Below are 19,647 nucleotides of genomic sequence, written 5' to 3'. Positions count from 1 at the left end.
AGGTTGTAGTGTTTAACAGCAAGCTTGCTGGCTGTAGGGAAGTAGCTGTTCCTGAACCGGGACGTTACAGTTTTCAGGCTCCTATTCCTTCTTCCCGATGGCAGTGGTGAATTGAGAGTGTTGCCGGGGTGGCGTGGGTCTCTGGTGATGCTGGCTGCCTTTTTGAGGCAGCGATTCCTGTAAATCCCTTCTTGAATGGTGGGGAGGTCTGTACCCGTGATGGACTGGGCAGTGTTCGCCACTTTTTGCACACACAACGTGCTGGAGTAACTCAGCGAGTCAGGCAGCGTCTCTGGAGAACATGGACAGGTGACACCGGTGAAACGCCACCTACCCCTAATGTGGAAACAGGGAACTGCAGGTGCTGGGTTAGGTAGACACAAAAGCGCTGGAGTAATTCAACGGGTCAGGGAGACATCTCTCACGCAAACTGATGAAGGGGCTCGACCTGAAATGTCACCCATCCGTTTCCTTCAAAGATGCTGCCTGACCTGCTGAGTCACTCCAGCACTTTGTGGCCTTTTGTGCAAACCTGCATCTGCAGTTCCTTGTTTCTACTGTCCTCTGTAACCTGGTTGCTATGAGTTTCGAGCCACTGCCCGCTGGCCTTGGCCCCATAGCAACTGTGTGAAGTTGTCAGGGCCATTCCTGCTACAGACTTTCATAGCGGAGAGAGATTTGATCATCTTACAACTCACCTTGTCTCGCAGGCACGGGCGCCGCTTCTTCCACCTTTCACACAGCCGGAGAAAGCTCCCAGAGGCGGGGTGCTCGCTTCTATATCTGTCTTCTTTTCCGCAACAGGTACATTTGACCCAGATTTCGGGTTTTTGTGTTAACTGTGGCGTGTGATCAGAAGACCAGCTCCGGGGCTGAAATGTTTGTCTGCATCAAAGTGACTGCCTCCTGTGACTAGCGAGCCGCTGAGTCCATGTAACACAGACAGCTCCCCTCCCTCCCGCCAGCCCAGGCAGCCTGATGTGGTGTAACGTGTTTGCATATGGGCAAGGGCTTCATGCGTTGGGCGGCGCTCGCTAAAGCCTGGCTCACAGTGGATGTCATGGGTTTTGGAGCAAGGAATTAATTTGCTCACAGCCCGACCTGCGAGTCGACACTTTAAAAGGCTTGAAACCGACTCCAGCTTGTGACTCCAGTCTTCCCAGAAGCAGCTGCTCGTTTTCTCCCTTTCTCTCGGAATATATATATATATTACTTTCAGTCTGAAGAGAGTCCCGACCCCAAACGTCACATATTCCTTTCCTCCAGAGACCCGCTGAGTTACTCCAGCATTTTATATCTATCTTCGGTGTAAACCAGCATCTGCAGTTCCTTCCTACCCATATCCCTATATTCCCTGCATATAGATATGCCTATTCAGAAGTATTCTAAATGTCACTAAAGTATCTGATGCAACCACAACCCGCAGCAATGCATTTGAGGCACTCACCACCCTCTGTGTAAAACAAAATCATAGAATCATAGAATCATAGAAAGTAGGTGCGAGAGTAGACCACCAGGTCCGTCGAGCCCGCACCGCCATTCACTCATGGCTGAACACTAAACAGACACACTTACCCACAAACAGTAGACACAAGACACAGAACACAAGACACTACCCTCCCCTTTATACCGCTATCACCCCTCTCCACCCCAAGAACCGCATGATCTCCTGGGGGAGGCAAAAAACCGGATAAAAACCCAGGTCCAATTCGGGAAAAAAATCCGGGAAATTCCTCTCCGACCCCAATCCAGGCGATCGACACTTGTCCAGGAGATCACTCAGGTCTTACTATACTAACCATACCTAGGTCCATATCCTTGCCCTCTCCCCGTAGCCCCTTATCCCCTTGGCAGCTAAAAAACCATCTATTTTTGACTTAAATATATTTAACGTTTCCGCTTCCACTGCTCCCTGGGGCAGAGAATTCCACAAACTAACCACCCTCTGGGTGAAGAAGTTCTTCCTCATCTCAGTTTTAAAAGAGCCCCCCCTCACTCTGCAACTATGTCCCCTAGTTCTAGCCTCCTCGATCATTGGGAACATCCTCGGTGCATCCACCCGATCAAGGCCCCTCATGATCTTATACGTTTCAATGAGATCGCCTCTCATTCTTCGAAACTCCAAAGAGTAGAGTCCCAGCTTACTTAACCTTTCCTCATATGTCAATCCCCTCATTGCAGGAATTAATCTTGTAAACCTTCGCTGCACTGCCTCCAGGGCTAGTACATCCTTTCTTAAGTATGGACCCCAGAACTGTACACAGTATTCCAAATGTGGTCTCACTAATACCGTGTACAGCTGCAGCAAGACCTCCGTGTTTTTATACTCAATCCCCCTAGCAATAAAGGCCAAAACTCCATTGGCCTTCCTGATTGCTTGCTGCACCTGCATACTGACTTTTAGTGATTCATGTACTAATACCCCTAGATCCCTTTGCGTTGCATTACAACGCAGCTCCTCCTCATTTAGAAAATAACTTGCCCTATCATTTTTTTCCCCAAAGTGAATGACTTCACATTTATTAGTATTAAATTTCATCTGCCAAGTTGTTGCCCACTCACCTAGCTTATCTATATCCTTTTGCAGACTCTTCCTATCCTCCTCATCGCCTACTTTCCCTCCCATTTTCGTATCGTCCGCAAATTTTGATATATTACACTTGGTTCCCTCCTCCAAATCATTTATATAAATTGTGAACAACTGGGGTCCCAGCACCGACCCTTGCGGAACCCCGCTAGTTACCGGTTGCCATCCCGAGTATGAACCATTTATCCCCACTCTCTGCTTCCTATTTGTTAGCCAATCCTCTACCCATGCTAATATATTACCCCCAATCCCATAATTTTTTATTTTTAGCAAAAGTCTCTTATGTGGCACCTTGTCAAAAGCCTTTTGGAAGTCCAAGTATACCACATCCACCGGTTCCCCTTTATCCACCCGGGTTGTTACTTCCTCAAAGAATTCGAGCAGATTCGTTAAACACGATTTCCCCTTCACAAAACCATGCTGGTTCTGTCTGATGAAGTCATGTTTATCCAAGTGCCCCGTTAGTGTTTCTTTAATAATTGTCTCTAACATTTTACCCACCACCGATGTTAGACTAACCGGTCTATAGTTACCCGCCTTCTGTTTACTTCCTTTTTTAAATATAGGTGTTACATTGGCCATTTTCCAATCCACTGGGACCGTTCCTGCCTCCAGGGAGTTTTGGAAAATTATCACCAATGCATCCACAATCCCCACTGCTATCTCCCTCAAGACCCTTGGATGTAATCCATCAGGCCCAGGGGATTTATCCTCCTTCAGTCTTATTAATTTCCCTAATACCACCTCCTTGGTGATCTTAATAGTATTTAGCTCCTCCATTCCTACCGCCTCCTGTTTATCCAGCGTTGGAATATTTTTTGTGTCTTCTATGGTGAAGACTGATACAAAATACTCGTTTAATGCCTTTGCCATTTCCATGTTCCCCACCAACAACTCTCCAGTCTCACCCTCCAATGGACCAACGTTCACCTTAGCCACCCTTTTTCTTTTTATATAGCTATAAAAACTCTTACTATTAGTTTTTATGTTGTTCGCTAAATTCCTTTCATAGTCTATTTTCCCCATCTTAATTAATCTCTTAGTTACTTTTTGCTGACCTTTAAATGCTTCCCAATCCTCTACCCTCCCACTATCTCTGGCTACCTTATATGCCCTTGCCTTCAGCCGAATACTATCCTTTATAGTTTTACTGAGCCATGGCTGACTGTTCTTACCCTTACCCCTTTTTTTCTTCATAGGAATAAATTTTTCTTGAAGGTTATACAGTAGATCCTTAAACGTACACCACTGCTCATGTACCGTCTTATTCTTGAGTCTGCTATCCCAGTCAACTTTGATCAGCTCAGTCCTCATACCTTCATAATCCCCCTTATTTAGACTAAGCACCCTAGCCTGAGTTTCAACCTGCTCCCCTTCTATTTGAATATGGAATTCGACCATATTGTGGTCACTTGTTCCCAACGAGTCCCTAACTATGACATTTTTAATTAATCCTGCTTCATTACACAGGACCAGATCTAAGATTGCCTCCCCCCTTGTCGGTTCTGTGACATACTGTTCTAGGAACCCGTCTCTAATACATTCTATAAACTCTTCCTCTAGTCTACCCTGCCCAGTTTGGTTTGCCCAATTAATATGAAAATTGAAGTCCCCCATGATTACAGCAGTTCCCTTTTTACATGCGTCAACTATTTGCAGATTTATGTTCTGACTAACAGCGTCACAGCTATTTGGAGGTCTATAAATCACACCCACTAGTGTTTTTTTCCCCTTGTTATTCTCTATCTGTACCCAAGCTGTTTCACTATCCTGATCCTTCAACGCAATATCCTTCCTCTCCATTGCCGTTATTCCCTCCCTTATTAAAAGGGCCACCCCTCCTCCCTTTCTTTCCTGCCTATCTTTTCTAATTGTCGAGTACCCCTCTATATTTAACTCCCAGTCCTGATCCCCTTGCAGCCATGTCTCCGTAATGGCCACGATATCATAACTATATATACTTAATTGCACCGTTAATTCATTTATCTTATTTCGAATACTCCGCGCATTTAGATAAAGCACTTTCAGATGATTTTTACTACCCTTCCTTTCCGTTTTTGCCCCTTTTACATCTAGAGCTTTATCTTCACACATTCTGGATCCTGGGTAGTGACATTATCGGTGCAGAATTTTATATAGTCCATAACTGTTGAGGTGTATGAGTTGATGTCCACTTGTGAATTGAAGGTGGACTGGGTAGCAAACAGACTCCAGTCTGTCTGCTGAAACTGCTCCTGTAAAACAGAGAGGCCCTCAGGCCAGACCTTCACTGTCCTCATGGTAGGTTTCACACGTCTGATCAGAGGTGTTTATTTGGGGAGCAGGAACAGAGAGAGGTGGTCAGACTGACCAAGGTGGGGGAGGGGAAGGGCTTTGTAGGCTTCAGTAATATTAGTGTAAACTAAGTCCAGAATATTGTTTCCTCTGGTTGAGCAGGAAACATGCTGATGGAACCTGGGGAGTACAGTTTTAAGGTCGGAGTGGTTGAAATCACCCGCAACAATAAATGCCCCCTCTGGGTGAGCAGATAGATGTTTGCTGATAGCAACTTGCAGCTCTTCCATTGCTAGCCTGGCATTAGCATCCAGGGGTACATAGACTGCAGTGATAACAGTCGATGGGAATTCTCTGGGCAAATAGAAGGGCCTGCACTTTAACATCAGGTATTCCAGGTCAGCAGAGCAGTGACTACCAATCCAAACAACGTCCTTACACCATGTGTTATTCACATAGATGCACAGTCCGCCGCCCTTGGTCTTACCGGAGTCCTCCGCTGTTCTGTCGGCCCTGAAGACAGTGCGCCCCTCCTGCTCGATGGCGTTGTCCGGGATGTTGCCGTTGAGCCATGTTTCGGTGAAGACCATGGCGTTGCAGTCAGCGATCCTTCTGTGTGTGGTGATCCGCAGCCGTAGTTCGTCGATTTTACTCACCAGGGACCGGACATTCGCGAGGAAAATGCTGGGCAGAGCTGGCTGGTGCGGGTTTGATTTCAGCCTAGCTCGATAGCCTCCTCGCTTCCCACGTCTTTGTTTGCGGTCCCTGCGCCGCCTCCGGACACTTCCTGTCGGGGGAGCTGGCCCGCGAGACCACGGTGTCCTGGCGATCTCCGGCGGCAGTTGAAAGTCACTTCTGGGGGCTCGTTATGCAGAGACGACCGAGCTCTAGTAGCTCCTGACGGCCGTACAGAGTCTTCGCTCCAGTGCTCCGGACGAAAACTAAGGTAATGATTAACAGGGAAAAAACTAAATTGCAAAAACTACGGAGACGCAGAGCCTCGCGTTGTGCACGCGACATCCTTGAACATCTTCTTTAAACTTACCCCCTCTCACCTTAAAACCATGTCCTAATGTTTGACATTTTTTTCCCATCCTGGGAAAAAGATTCTGATTGTCTACCCTATCTATGCCTCTCATAATTGTATATACTTCTATCAGGGCTCCCTACAACCTCCAGCATTGCAGAGAAAACAATTCAAATCTATCTGAAGAAGGGTCTCGACCCGAAACTTTACCTATTCCTTCGCTCCATAGATGCTGCCTCACCCGCTGAGTTTCTCCAGCATGTTTGTCTACCTTCGATTTTTCCAGCATCTGCAGTTCTTTCTTAAACTAATCTATCCAACCTTTCCCTGTAGCTAATACCCCCTAATCCCAGCAACATACTGGTAAACCTCCTCTGCACCCACCAAAGATAATACAGTACAGAAACCCAGTCAAAGTACAACAGGCTGGAGCAGCGGTAGAGTTGCTGCCTTAAAGTGCTTGCAGCGCCAGAGACCCGGGTTCAATCCTGACTACGGGTGCTGTCTGTACGGAGTTTGTACATTATCCCCATTCTCCCTGCATGGGTTCTCTCCGATATCTTCGGCATCCTCCCACACTCCAAAAACGTAAAGGTATGGAGGTAAATTGGCTTGGTAAATGTAAACATTGTCCTTAGTATGTGTAGGATATGCAGGGATCGCTAATCGGCACGTTTCCGGTGGGCTGAAGGCTCCATTTCCACGCTGTATCTCTAAAACTAAACTAAACCTCTCTTCCATTGACTCCATTTACATTTCTCGCTAACTCGGCAAGGCCACCATCATAATCAAGGAACAGTCTCACGCCCGTCATTCCCACTTCTCCCCTCTCCCATCAGGCAAGAGGTACAGACGTGTGAAAACGCACACGTCCAGATTCTGTGACAGTTTCTTCCCAGATGTTATCAGGCAACAGCCAAGTGGACAGTGGTCCTGAGTTACATTTTCCTCATTGGGGACTCTTGGACTATATATTAGTGGACTTTACTGGACTTTATCTTGCATTAAACATTATTCCCTTTATCCTGTATCTGTACACTGCAGACAGCTTGATTGTAATCACCTATAGTCTTTAGACTGACTGGGTAGCACACAACAAAATAGCTTTTCACTGTACCCTGGTGCACGTGACGAGAAACTAAACTAAACTAACTCAGTTTGCTAATGGTAAAGGATGGCTCTGGAGGGGGAATAAATAGTGAGATGTGAATGGAGACTGAGAGAAAAATAAACATGGTGGAGCTGTGAGATACTGAACGTTGCATTGCTACCACAGGTCAAGCAGCATCTGGGATGACTTGGGTCTCCAGATGATGAAAAGGTAACATCAAAAGGTCAGGCGTTGCATCTCCTGCAGTTACGGGGCAAGGTGGTGGGAACAACTTTTGCTCGGGGCTTGATCTTTCTTCGGCAACATTTCAAGTCAGTCCTTTCTTCACACTGAAACCCAAAACCTCACCGATCCATTCCCTCCACAGATGGTGCCTCGAAAAGGCAGCCAACATCATCGGAGACCCACACCACCCTGGCCATGCTCTCATTTCTCATTTGACTGGTTGCATCACGGCCTGGTTCAGCAACTCTAATGCCCAAGACTGGAGAAGCTTGCAAAACGTGGTTAACACTACCCAGTCCATCATGGATGCAGACCTCCCCACCATCAAAGGGATCGACAGGAGACCTCAAAAAAGCAGCTAGCATCACATCAGAGTCCCACACCACCCTGGCCACAATACAATTCACTCCTGCCATTGGGAAGAAGGTATAGGGGCATAAAAATTGTAAGGTCCAGGTTCAGGAGCAGTTTCTTCCCTACAGCTATCAGGTTAGTAAACACTACAACTTCCAAATAGGCTCCAAACAATATAGACTCAATGTTATTTTTGTACTATTATTGTCATTTATTTGTCAGGTTTTTTTAGTTTTTGTTTTTTTTATTTAAAAAATATATATTTTTATTAGAAGCAATGTACAGTCGTATAAACCGTGGCATATAATGTGATACATTTCGTGTACAACTTCTTGTTTTAAATTTAACAATAGAGAAATAACAGAAGCAAGAAAAAGAGAGAAAAGAAAGGAGTAAGTGATGTGTAAGCCCCAGGAGTTAACAATTGATAGTTTGTGGAAGGATAGAGAGAAAGAAGCCATAAAGATGTAAAAAGAAAGAGAAAATAAGAAAGGAATCACAGGAAAAAAAAAGAAAAAAAAGAAAACAGAACAGAAACAAAAAAGGAATATACCTACTTCATAACTTTCCACACCCCTCACCCAGTTCTAGTTCTGGTTAATTACCAGAGTTATGTTGCACCATATTATACTAGTAATAAATCGATGAAAGGAGACCATATCTTTAAGAATTGTTCTGATTTTTCTGCTAGGACGAATCTCATATCGTCGAGATGTAACATTTCAGACATGATCCACATTTTAAGCGTTGGGGTGGGTGCATTTTTCCAAAATTTGAGTATAAGTTTTTTTGCCGTTATCAAGCCATAGTTAAGGAAACAATTTTGAAATGAAGTTAGCTCAGAGCCGGCTTCCATTGTTCCGAAAATAATCAATTCTGTGTTAGGGTCCAATTTTATTTTAAATAGTTTTGTGACGATTTCAAAGATTTCTTTCCAAAATTTATGGAGTTTTATGCAGGAGACGAAGGAGTGTGCTATAGTTGCTTCTTGAGATAAACATTTATCACAGATGGGGGGGGGGGGGGGGGGGGGATTTTACAGAGTACTAGGTTTAAATAGCTGTTGTTCTTTAGTTTAGTGTAGAGATACAGAATGGGAAAAGAGTCCTTCAGCCCACTGAGTCCGCGCCGACCAGCGATCCCCGCACAGTAATGGGCCTGTCCCACTTAGGCGATGTTTCAGGCCACTGCCGGCCACTGTCAAGTTGCCGGCAGTCGCCTGAAAACCGACAACTGGAACGGCGACTGTCAGAGTGGAACACACGCACGCACATCGCTTGCTTCACCAGCCCATTATGCAGGCGGGGGACAGGCAAGCGGGGAGGAGCGCTGTCTGAGTGAAATTCACACAGTGCAAAGCCAAGGTGATACAGACACACACCGCGATGAACAGGAAGGTTGGCGCTGTAATTAAGACGGTTAAAGCACAGTGCACAGTAAGTCTTTTAAAAGAGGGAGGGGAGGGGGGAGGGGGGAAAGGGTGGGGAGAAGGGAGGAGAAGGAGTGGAGACAACTTTTAAGAAGCCAGAGATACACGGCTGTGAAGCTCGGCAGACATTAACATTACCGGTCGGTTATCCTTGATTCTGAAAACTAGTGCTTACCTTTTTTTCCCCCAATGAGCCAATGAAATTCACCGGTTAGCACTGGCTACGACCTACGAGAACCTTCGACCTCCTGGTGACCCACTTACGGCACGAGAAATCTCACTACTCTTCATGGCGGCTTCATTCTAGTCATAATGAGGCCGCGACTAGTTCCCAGAATGCCGGAACTCCTCACGACCATGAAGACAACTCCCCGGCAACCACCCGCGAACATGTGGCGACCATGTGGTGACTGCATAGTCTCCTGCAGTCACCTAAAAAGTCGCTTATACTATCCTACACACACTAGGGACAATTTAACCAAGCCAATTAGCTTACAAACCCGTACGTCTTTGGAGTCTGGGAGGAAACCAGAGTACCTGGAGAAAACCCACGTGGGTCACAGGGAGAACGTACAAATTCCATACAGACAGTATCTGTAGTCAGGATCTAACCCGGGTCTCTGGCACTGTAAGGCAGCAACTCTACCACTACTCTTGAGCTGTTGAGTTACCTCAGCACTTTATGCTTTGACTAGGATCTTGTTGGTGATGTTGACTGAGTAACCCCAGCGGGATTGCAGGAAAAACCGTTGGACCTTGGAGATCAGAAAAGCAACAGAGATTTGAGAGGGCAAGAGGCTGAAATTTTCTTTTTATAACTGGTTTGAAATGGAAGCTTTGAATGAAGCCCATGTGAAGAGTGGAAGTGAGTTGAACAGGTTAGAAAATTGTTTTTATGTAGGAAGGAACTGCAGTGGTTGGTTTATACTGAAGATAGACACAAAATGCTGGAGTAACTCAGCAGGTCAGGCAGCATCTCTGGAGAAAACGAATAGGTGATGTTTCGGATCGGAACCCAAAATTATTTTATTGTCTTCTATTCAAGGTCCGCTTTATAATTTATTTAATCCTGGATTTGTCACTCCACATGCAAACTAAACGGCCTCCCCACTCTATCCAAACACACCAACTCCACTCCTGTACATACGTGGGGTCTATCTGGCAAAGTGGAAAATTACCCTGTTGTTCAGCAGAAGGTGTGTGATCGCTTTCTAAAATGGAGGAAGTAGATTAAAGGTCGTCAACAAAACCTTTATGCTCGGTCTGCCTAGGCCTACGGGAACTCCCGGTTGCCAACCATTTCAACTCCGCTTCCAAAACTGACCTTCCTGTCCTGGGCCTCCTCCATTGCCAGAGTGAGGCCACACACAAATTGGCGGGTCAGGCAGCATCTCTGGAGAGAAGGAATGGGTGACGTTTCGGGTCGAGACCCTTCTTTAGACTGAGAGTCAGGGGAGAGGGAAACTAGAGGTATGAAAAGGTACAAAGAACAAATGAACGAAAGATACAAAAAGAAAAAATCAAAGCCAGCAACGATGATCAGGGAAAGGTAGAGCCCACAAAGGTCCATTGTTGGCTGTGGAAAAGGAGATAAAGAGGATACAAACAGTGAAAGTTAACAGGACGACAGTGAAACTAGAAGGATGATTAGCGTGGGGGAGGGATGGAGAGAGAGGTAATGCAAGGGTTACTTGAAATTAGAAAAATTAATATTCATACTGTTGGATTGAGCTGCACACTAAAAAACAAAAGTCCCAGATAGAGCTGAACAGCCTGATAAACTGACAAAATGGTCCCTCAAATTCCAGGTTAGATGATATGGGTGGAGAGCTCTGATTAGACCTGACAGAAAGATGTTCCTCTCAGTCTGCTCTCCTCTTACAGCTAACCTTGTCCCTATATGGGCCGTGTGCCTGCCGCCAAAGGATGAGATATCACAGCCTCCCCTGTAACGCGAGATTCAGGAATGAAAGGGGCTTGGATCGGGAAACCTAATCTCCGGAGTGTATCGTGAAGAATCTCCAAATTCCACTTAATTCACAAATGATTCATCATTAAAGTGCAACAAATGTCTGCTTCGTTGTCTCTTGCCCAGCAGTTGAACCTTGTTTTTCCTCGGTAAGCCACCTGCCAAGAAATAGATTCACGCGTCTGGAATTTTTATTGCGGTGGAACAGAGAGCATGGGAAGTAGTATCAGTGCATGTTTCTGGCAACTGCGATCCTGAATCAGCCTTAATTAGTCTAAGGCACAGCCACCTTCTAAATCCCACAATCACTTTTACAAGTCAGACTGCAGTGAGGGGTGGTGTATTCACCTTTTCCCCCACGGTTGACACTTGAAGCCTTCTTCAAATCATCCTTTGTCTTCATGGCAAGCAAGTTTCTCATTGATCGATTGATTGAAACAGGCCCTACGGCCCACCGACTCCATGCCGACTAACGGTCACCCGTTCACACACTAGTTCTATGTTATTCCACTTTCTCATCCACTCCCTACACTTTAGAGATAGTGTGGAAACAGGCCCTATGGCCCACCGAGTCCGCACCGACCTGTGATCACCGCTTACACAAGCCCTATCCTACACAATTGGGGCCATTTACAGAAGCCAATTCACCTACATCTTTGGGATGTGGGAGGAAACGGGATGCCCATAAGAAACCCACGCGGGACAGGGAGATCGTGCGAATTCCACGCAGACAGCACCCGAGGTCAGGATCAAACCTGGGTCTTTGGCACTGTAAGGCAGCAGCTCTACCAGCGGTGACTACCTTCAATCAGAAAGCGCGAACAGCTCAACAAAACAGCGATACTGCAGTACAACACCTTTAAAAACACAGCCCAAGGAGTGGAGGCTCAACTAAAGAAGTAAAAGACTCAGCAGGTCAAGCAGCATCTGTGGAAGAGAAATGGAGCAAACATTTCAGATCCAGGATCCTTTTGATATTCAAGTTTACCACCTCCTTTGTTGAGGCATTCACAGTTGCTGAAGCCCTGTCAAGCCTATACTTGTCACTATTTCTTATATTCTTGCATTTTTGTTATATACCAAGTATGAAATCCCAAATGTAAGCACATTTTCAGGCACCAGTGCACACTACCCTGTACCTGCTTTAATGTCAATAGCCTGTCTTTATAATATCCTATCTAGCTGTCTATCCTATCCTGCTGTAACTGCATTAGATCACTGCCTTCACATGACCAAGGAGCTAAATTAGTAATGTGGTAATTAGTGATGTTCTTTGTCGTGCTGTTGTAAAAGAATACTGACTTGCTCAGTAACTGTGACAAGGCTGCCCAGGTGTATCTGCAAGACTGCGTTGAGCTATCTGATGCCAACTGATCTAAGAGGAGAGGTGGTGTGGTCAATGCTGCTGCCCTGCTGTACGAGGAAGGAAGCCACGCTTTCCATTGAGTTCAAGCGGCATCATCTGGACTGTGATAACTCTCAGGGTTAAATAGCTCACTGACTTGTATTACATAGGCTCACAACACGTCACCCTGGAACTGTGGTCACCAGGAGCAGCTTCTTCCCTACAACCAGCAGGTCAATGAAACACCACCTCCAAATAGACTCTGAACTATAAATACTTGGGGGCATTATTTTTGACTTTGTGCTATTATTGTCTATTTATTTTGTCTGTTTGTTTTATATATTTAAATATACAAACATAATATACATATTTTTACACATATATATATGCACACACATTTTATATATAGTATATATATATATATATATATAATATATAAAATGTGTTTTTTATATTATATATATATGTGTTACATATGTGCATGTGTGTGTGTGTGTGTGTGTGTGTGTGTGTGTGTGTGTGTGTGTGTGTGTATGTGTGTGTATATATATATATGTGTGTGTGTGTGTGTGTGTGTGTATGTGTGTGTGTGTGTGTGTGTGTGTGTGTGTATGTGTGTGTATATATATATATGTGTGTGTGTGTGTGTGTGTGTGTGTGTACGTGTGTGTGTGTATATATATATGTGTGTGTGTGTGTGTGTGTGTGTGTGTGTGTGTGTGTGTGTGTGTGTGTGTGTGTGTGTGTGTGTGTGTGTGTGTGTGTGTGTATATATATGTGTGTGTGTGTGTGTGTGTGTATATACACACATACACACACACACACATACGTACACTGATTATGAGTACTATTATGAGTGTTATGTTTACATATCTGCTGTAATGCGAGTAAGAATTTCATTGTTCCATTTCAGGAAATATGACAATGAAACTCTTAACTCTTAACTCTTGAGAAAGCTGAAAGCAGGAACAGTGTCAACAACGGGCATCAGGCCATCCTCCACTTTTCTATTCTAAAAGAAAGCATTTTCCTTCTACGGTGTCTTTCACGTCCCTCTCAGCTGTTACAAACTAATAAAGCACGTTTGTATTTGTCGTTGGTGAAATGTACATGAAACAAAGCAGACAATTTGTTCAGAGCAGGCTCCTGCAATACAGCTACATGATGAAAACCAGATACATCATTTGCAATGTAGGTTGAAGGTAAATATAGAACAGAATCTAACTGTTCACCCCTGGCTCTTCTTATAAGTTTACATCCACTTATGAGAGTAATTTAGTTTATTTTTAGTTTAGAGATACAGGGCTGAAGCAGGCCCTTTGCCCCACCGAGTCCGTATGGACCAGCGATCCCCGCACATTAACACTATCCTACACACACTAGGGACAATTTTACACTTATACAAAGGCAATTTACCTACATACCTGTAAGTCTTTGGAGTGTGGGAGGAAACCGAAGTTCTCGGACAAAACCCACGCGGTCACGGGGAGAACGTACAAACTCTGTACAGACAGCACCCGTGGTCGGAATAGAACCCCAGTCTCCGGCGCTAGAAGCGCTGTAATGCCCCTGTCCCACTTTGGAAACCTGAACGGAAACCTCTGGAGACTTTGCGCCCCACCCAAGGTTTCCGTGCGGTTCCCGGAGGTTTTTGTCAGTCTCCCTACCTGCTTCCACTACCTGCAACCTCCGGCAACCACCTGCAACCTCCGGGAACCAGCTCATTGTCTGAACATCTACAGAAGGTTGAACGTGTGGCATTGGGTAAGCATTCCATTCAGGTGTAGTCTGCTGGAGACACAAGGAACTATAGATGCTGGAATAGTCATAGTCATACAGTGTGGAAACAGGCCCTTTGGCCCAACATGCCCCTGCCGACCAACATACCCCATCTACACCAGTCCCACTGGTCTGCATTTGGCCCATATCCCTCTCAAGCTATCCTATCTATGTACCTATCCAAATGTGTTTTAAACGTTGTGATAGTACCTGAATCTTGCATAGAACACAAACTAAAGATAGACACAAAATGCTGGAGTAACTCACTGAGGTAGGCAGCATCTCTGGAGAGAAGGAATGTGTGACGTTTCGGGTCGAGACCCCTCTTCAGACTGAGAATCAGGGGAGACGGAGATATGGAAGGGTAAGGTGTGAAAACACAAATCAAAGGGGACAGTTCAAAAAGAACACAAAATGTTGGAGTAACTCAGCAGGTCAGGCTGAGGACATGGATAGGCAACGTTACAGGTCGCAATAATTGTAGGAGGAGGGAGAATGCTGGAAAAGAAGCGAAGGTGGGACAAAGCCTGGCAGCTGAGCCCGGCAGATACCGATGAGGGGAGTTTGATTATCAGATGGGTGGACAAAGGCTAGAGATGAGAAGGAGATAAAATGGAACAAAGTGGACTGATTGTACATGAAGGCAGCCACCCGAGTACCATAGAGCTATGGAGCGATACAGCATAGAAACAGGCCCTTCAGCCCAACTTGCCCACACTGACCAACATGTCCCATCTACACTAGCCCCACCTGCCTGGGTTTGGCCCATATCCCTCTAAACCCATCCTATCCATGTGCCTGTCTAAATGCTTCTTAAACATTACGATAGTACCCGCCTCAACTACCTCCTCAGGCAATGGAAAACCACCAATGACATCTTCAGAAGAGGACAGTGGAAAAGTCTACGTGGTCTCCTTTATGAAACTACTGGTGAAGATCACAGCAGAGAGGTGCAGTCGTTCTCCAGTGTTCTCTCCTTTCCGGCCTCATCACCTGAGCTGGGTTTATTTTAAATAGGGGATTTGTCACAGTCAGTTTTGAAATACGAAGTTTCAACAACTAAGGCTCAGAAACGAAACTCTATCTCTCTGCTCTATGGCTCGTTCAATCATTACCACATGTTCAAATATTATTGTAAAAATAATATTTATTAATTAATTTCTTCAGAGATTATTCTGCAAGGGAAGGGCCCTTAAATGGTCCCTGCTCGGTCATGTTTGCTGCTTTTTAATCCCCCACAAAGAACTAAGTGATTGCTATCTTCAAATACTCCTTTCAAGGGAAATGAATGAAAATTCACCAGGTCATTTCATCCCAGATAATGTGAGATTTATATATCAGTGATGGATCAGGGATTCGATCACAGACTAATAAAAATCACTGTTATTAATGGTCACAAATGTTGGAACGAAAAGAAACACTGTGTGGATAGTGTCAGGGCAGAGACACCATATGAGCTCATTCATTTGCATTGTGTTTTTGTGCTCTTATTAGTTTGAGGTTTTGTTTGGTGAACTTGTGTTTCAGCAGCAGATTGTGCGAAAGTAATCAGTGTGTATTCAGTCACAATACAGGAAGGTGATATTCTGGCTCTGTTTAATCTTTGAGGAGTCTGTGACATGGTTAACAGAAGGATATCGGGTACAATGGCAGATATCTGGTTACATAATGCACCCCATATATATATTTTAAACAAAGGTACAAAGTGTTGGAGTAACTCAGCAGGTCAGGCGGCAATCCTGGAAAACATGGATAGGTGACGTTTCGGACCCGAAATTTTACCAATCCATGTTCATAAGTTCATACGTTTTTTGGAGCAGAATTAGGCCATTCGGCCCATCAATTCTACTCCACTATTCAACCATGGCTGATGTTTCCCTCTCAACCCCATTCTCCCTGCCTTCTCCCATAACCACAGACATTCTTACTAGTCAAGAATCTGTCATTCTACGGCTTAAAAATACCCAATGACTTGTCCTCCACCTCCATCTGTGGCAAAGAACTCCACAGATTCACCACCCTCTGACTAAAGAAATTCCTCATCATCTCCTCTCCAAATGTACGTCCTTTTATTCTGAGGTTATGGCTTCTGGTACTAGAGTCTCCCACGAGTGGAATCATCCTCTTCATGTCCACTCTATCCAGGCCATTCACTATTCGGTAAGTTCTCCATGGACGCTGCCTGACCCGTTGAGTTACCCCAGCAATTTGGGTCATTTTATTTGTAAACCAGCACTTGCAGTTCCTGGTTTCTACATTTTGACTGCTCCCCACATATTCCCGAGCTACCACTACCCAAGGCTATTCAATCATCACCTCCCAAATCCACCATCATTGTCCACAAATGCAGAAAATGTCAGGGTGCATATGGGTGCACCGCCACTGGCAGATTCCTCAACGTCTATCCTATCCCGACTCAGAAAAATATTAACAGTACTTCTTCATAGTTGCGTCTACATCTCAAAACTCACTACAACACTTTCACCAGAAGGGCAGCAGCAGACACGTGGCTCATTATCACCTTCCCAAAGGCTATTAAAGATGGGCTAGATTTGCCTCGCCAATGATGCACAGGTCCCAAAATATGAATTTAATACAATATTCTTCACACTGGAGCCACTCACCAGTTGCTTCACGTGGTAGGTCATCGTCAGTTGTGAATGTTGCCAGGACTAGAGGGTCTGCACTTTAGGGAGAGGTTGAGCAGGCGGGGACTCTATTCCTTGGAGTTGGAGCATAGGAGGATGAGGGGTGATCTTATAAAGGTGTAAAAAATCATGAGGAATAGATCGGTAGATGCACAAAGTGTCTTGCCCAGAGTAGGTGAATCGAGGACCAGAGATGAAGGGGAAAAGATTGAATAGGAATCTGAGGGGTAGCTTTTACACACAAAGGGTGGTGGGGGTATGGAACAAGCTGCCAGAGGAGGTGGTTGAGGCTGGGACTATCCCAACATTGAAGAGACAGTTAGACAGGTACATGGATAGGACAAGTTTGGAGGGACATGGACCAAATGCAGGCAGGTGGGACAAGTGTAGCTAGGACATGTTGGCGGCAATGTAGGAAAGTTGGGCCGAAGGGCCTGTTTCCATGCTGTATCGCTCTATGACTATTAACAAGCTAATTAACAATGGAAGAATTCACATACAGGCCTGTTCTCAATTGACAATGTACCTTCCTGTTCTCATTGTTCTCATCTGACAATGTTCCCAATGTACCTTCCTGTACATCGGCGAGACCAAGTGTAGACTTGCCTACTGTTTTGCCGAACACATCCGCTTGATCCGCCAAGGCCCACTGGATCTCCCGGTTGCTGACCATTTTAACTCCTCTCCCCAGTCCCGTACTGACCTTCTTGTCCTGGGCCTCCTCCATTGCCAGGGTGAGGCCACACACACACAAAATGGAGAAACAGCACCTCATATTCTACTTGGGTAGCTTACAACCCAATGGTATGAGCATTGAATTCTCCAATTTTAGGTGACCTCTAACAGCCCCCCTAGTCCTGTCCCCATTGCTCCACCCATTTCTCCCCTCCCCTACATTTCTTCCTCTAGCTTGACAATTCGCAACTCTTCAGTCCTTTTGTCCCACGCTGTCTTTTCATCTCCGGCACTTTGTCCAACCTTCTGGTTATCAAAATAAAAACCCTCACCTATGTTCATCTAGTATCTGTTCAAAAGGGAACTGCAGATGCTGGAATATCGAAGGTACACAAAATTGCTGGAGGAACTCAGCGGGTGCAGCAGCATCTATGGAGCGAAGGAAATAGGCGACGTTTCGGGCCTGAAGAAGGGTTTCGGCCCGAAACGTCGCCTATTTCCTTCGCTCCATAGATGCTGCTGCACCCGCTGAGTTCCTCCAGCAATTTTGTGTACCTTCATCTAGTATCTACTACACTTTGTCGAGCATCTCCTCTTCTGCCTTTCTTCCCCCACCCCCCTCCTTATAATCAGGCTGAAGAAAGGTCCCGACCTGAAACATCACCTATCCACGTTCTCCAGGAATGCTGTCTGACCTGCTGAGTTATTCCAGCACTTTGTCTTTTTGTGTAAACCAGCATCTGCAGTTCCTTGTTCCCTCATCTGACCTCCTTAACATAGATCACAAGATGGCAAAAAAATAAGCTGGCTGGGGAAATTCTTCTCTGCCTGCTAAACGTTACTGAGACTGATTGTAGCATTCCTGTCATTCTCATAGCTCTGAATATCACAGGGTCTGGGCTTGGAACCTATCATTACATTAACAAGGCTGTGGGCCAGGCAAAGGCAACCAAGAGGTAAAGGGCTAAAGTTACAAGCCAGTGAACTTTCCACAGAACTGAAGAAAACTTAGAGAACGATGACCAGCTTTAGGACAAAACATTGCATAAAAAATGTTTAAAAAGGTAACAATCATTATAATTTCTGAGCGTATTATGTGTAGTGAAACCATAATCTCATTTTTCTAAATATTGTAACTTCAATACTCTATTTGGTTTTGTTTAGTTGAAAGATACAGCACGGAAACAGGCCCTTCGCCCACCTAGTCCGTGCCAGCCAGTGATCCCCGCACACTAACACCATCCGACACACTCTAGGGACAAGTTACATAGGAACATATAAACATAGAAAATAGGTGCAGGAGTAGGCCATTCGGCCCTTCGAGCCTGCACCGCCATTCAATATGATCATGGCTGATCATCCAACTCAGTATCCTGTACCTGCCTTCTCTCCATACCCCCTGATCCCTTTAGCCACAAGGGCCACATCTAACTCCCTCTTAAATATAGCCAATGAACTGGCCTCAACTACCTTCTGTGGCAGAGAATTCCACAGATTCACCACTCCCTGGGTAAAAAATGATTTTCTCATCTCGGTCCTAAAATACTTCCCTCTTATCCTTAAACTGTGACCCCTTGTTCTGGCCAATCAGCCTACAAACCTGTACGCCTTGAGTGTGGGAGGAAACCAGAGCACCCGGAGAAAACCCATGCAGGTCATGGGAAGACCGTACAAACTCCGTACAGACAGCACCAGTAGTCAGGATTCAAACCCGGGTCTTTGCCGCTGTAATGCAGCAACTCTACCACTGCAACACCTTCTCTTGCTCCACCTCCCCTTCTCTTGCACAAAGAAAACTCTTCCCCATTATTGAATAGATTCAGATTCAGATTCAACTTTAATTGTCATTGTCAGTGTACAGTACAGAGACAACGAAATGCAGTTAGCATCTCCCTGGAAGAGCGACATAGAATATAATTTCAATAAATAAATCTATTTACATGCATACAGTCATAGTGTTTTTCCTGTAGGAGGAGTGTCCGGGGGGGGGGGGGTGATTGGCAGTCACCGAGGTACATTGTTGAGTAGTGTGACAGCCGCAGGGAAGAAGCTGTTCCTGGACCTGCTGGTCCGGCAACGGAGAGACCTGTAGCGCCTCCCGGATGGTAGGAGGGTAAACAGTCCATGGTTGGGGTGAGAGCAGTCCTTGGCGATGCTGAGCGCCCTCCGCAGACAACGCTTTGGACAGACTCAATGGAGGGGAGTGAGGAACCGGTGATGCGTT

General features: G+C 45.4%; 1 protein-coding gene and 1 pseudogene across 1 annotated transcript in view; both read right to left on the bottom strand.

Moving 5' to 3' along the window:
• Positions 1-980, bottom strand: part of prrt3 (proline rich transmembrane protein 3) — an 88,606-nt gene extending 87,626 nt beyond the window's left edge. The window contains exon 1 of the mRNA XM_033037150.1: positions 699-980. The gene's annotated coding sequence lies outside the window, so the exon portion shown is untranslated. The remainder of the gene's footprint in view (positions 1-698) is intronic.
• Positions 1-19,647, bottom strand: part of LOC116983585 — a 42,787-nt pseudogene that overhangs the window by 6,746 nt on the left and 16,394 nt on the right.

Source organism: Amblyraja radiata, chromosome 18 (assembly GCF_010909765.2).
Source record: "Amblyraja radiata isolate CabotCenter1 chromosome 18, sAmbRad1.1.pri, whole genome shotgun sequence".
NCBI classification, from domain to species: domain Eukaryota; kingdom Metazoa; phylum Chordata; class Chondrichthyes; order Rajiformes; family Rajidae; genus Amblyraja; species Amblyraja radiata.
The sequence above is the reverse complement of the archived record's forward strand: the minus strand, read 5'-3'. Positions and strand labels throughout refer to the sequence as shown.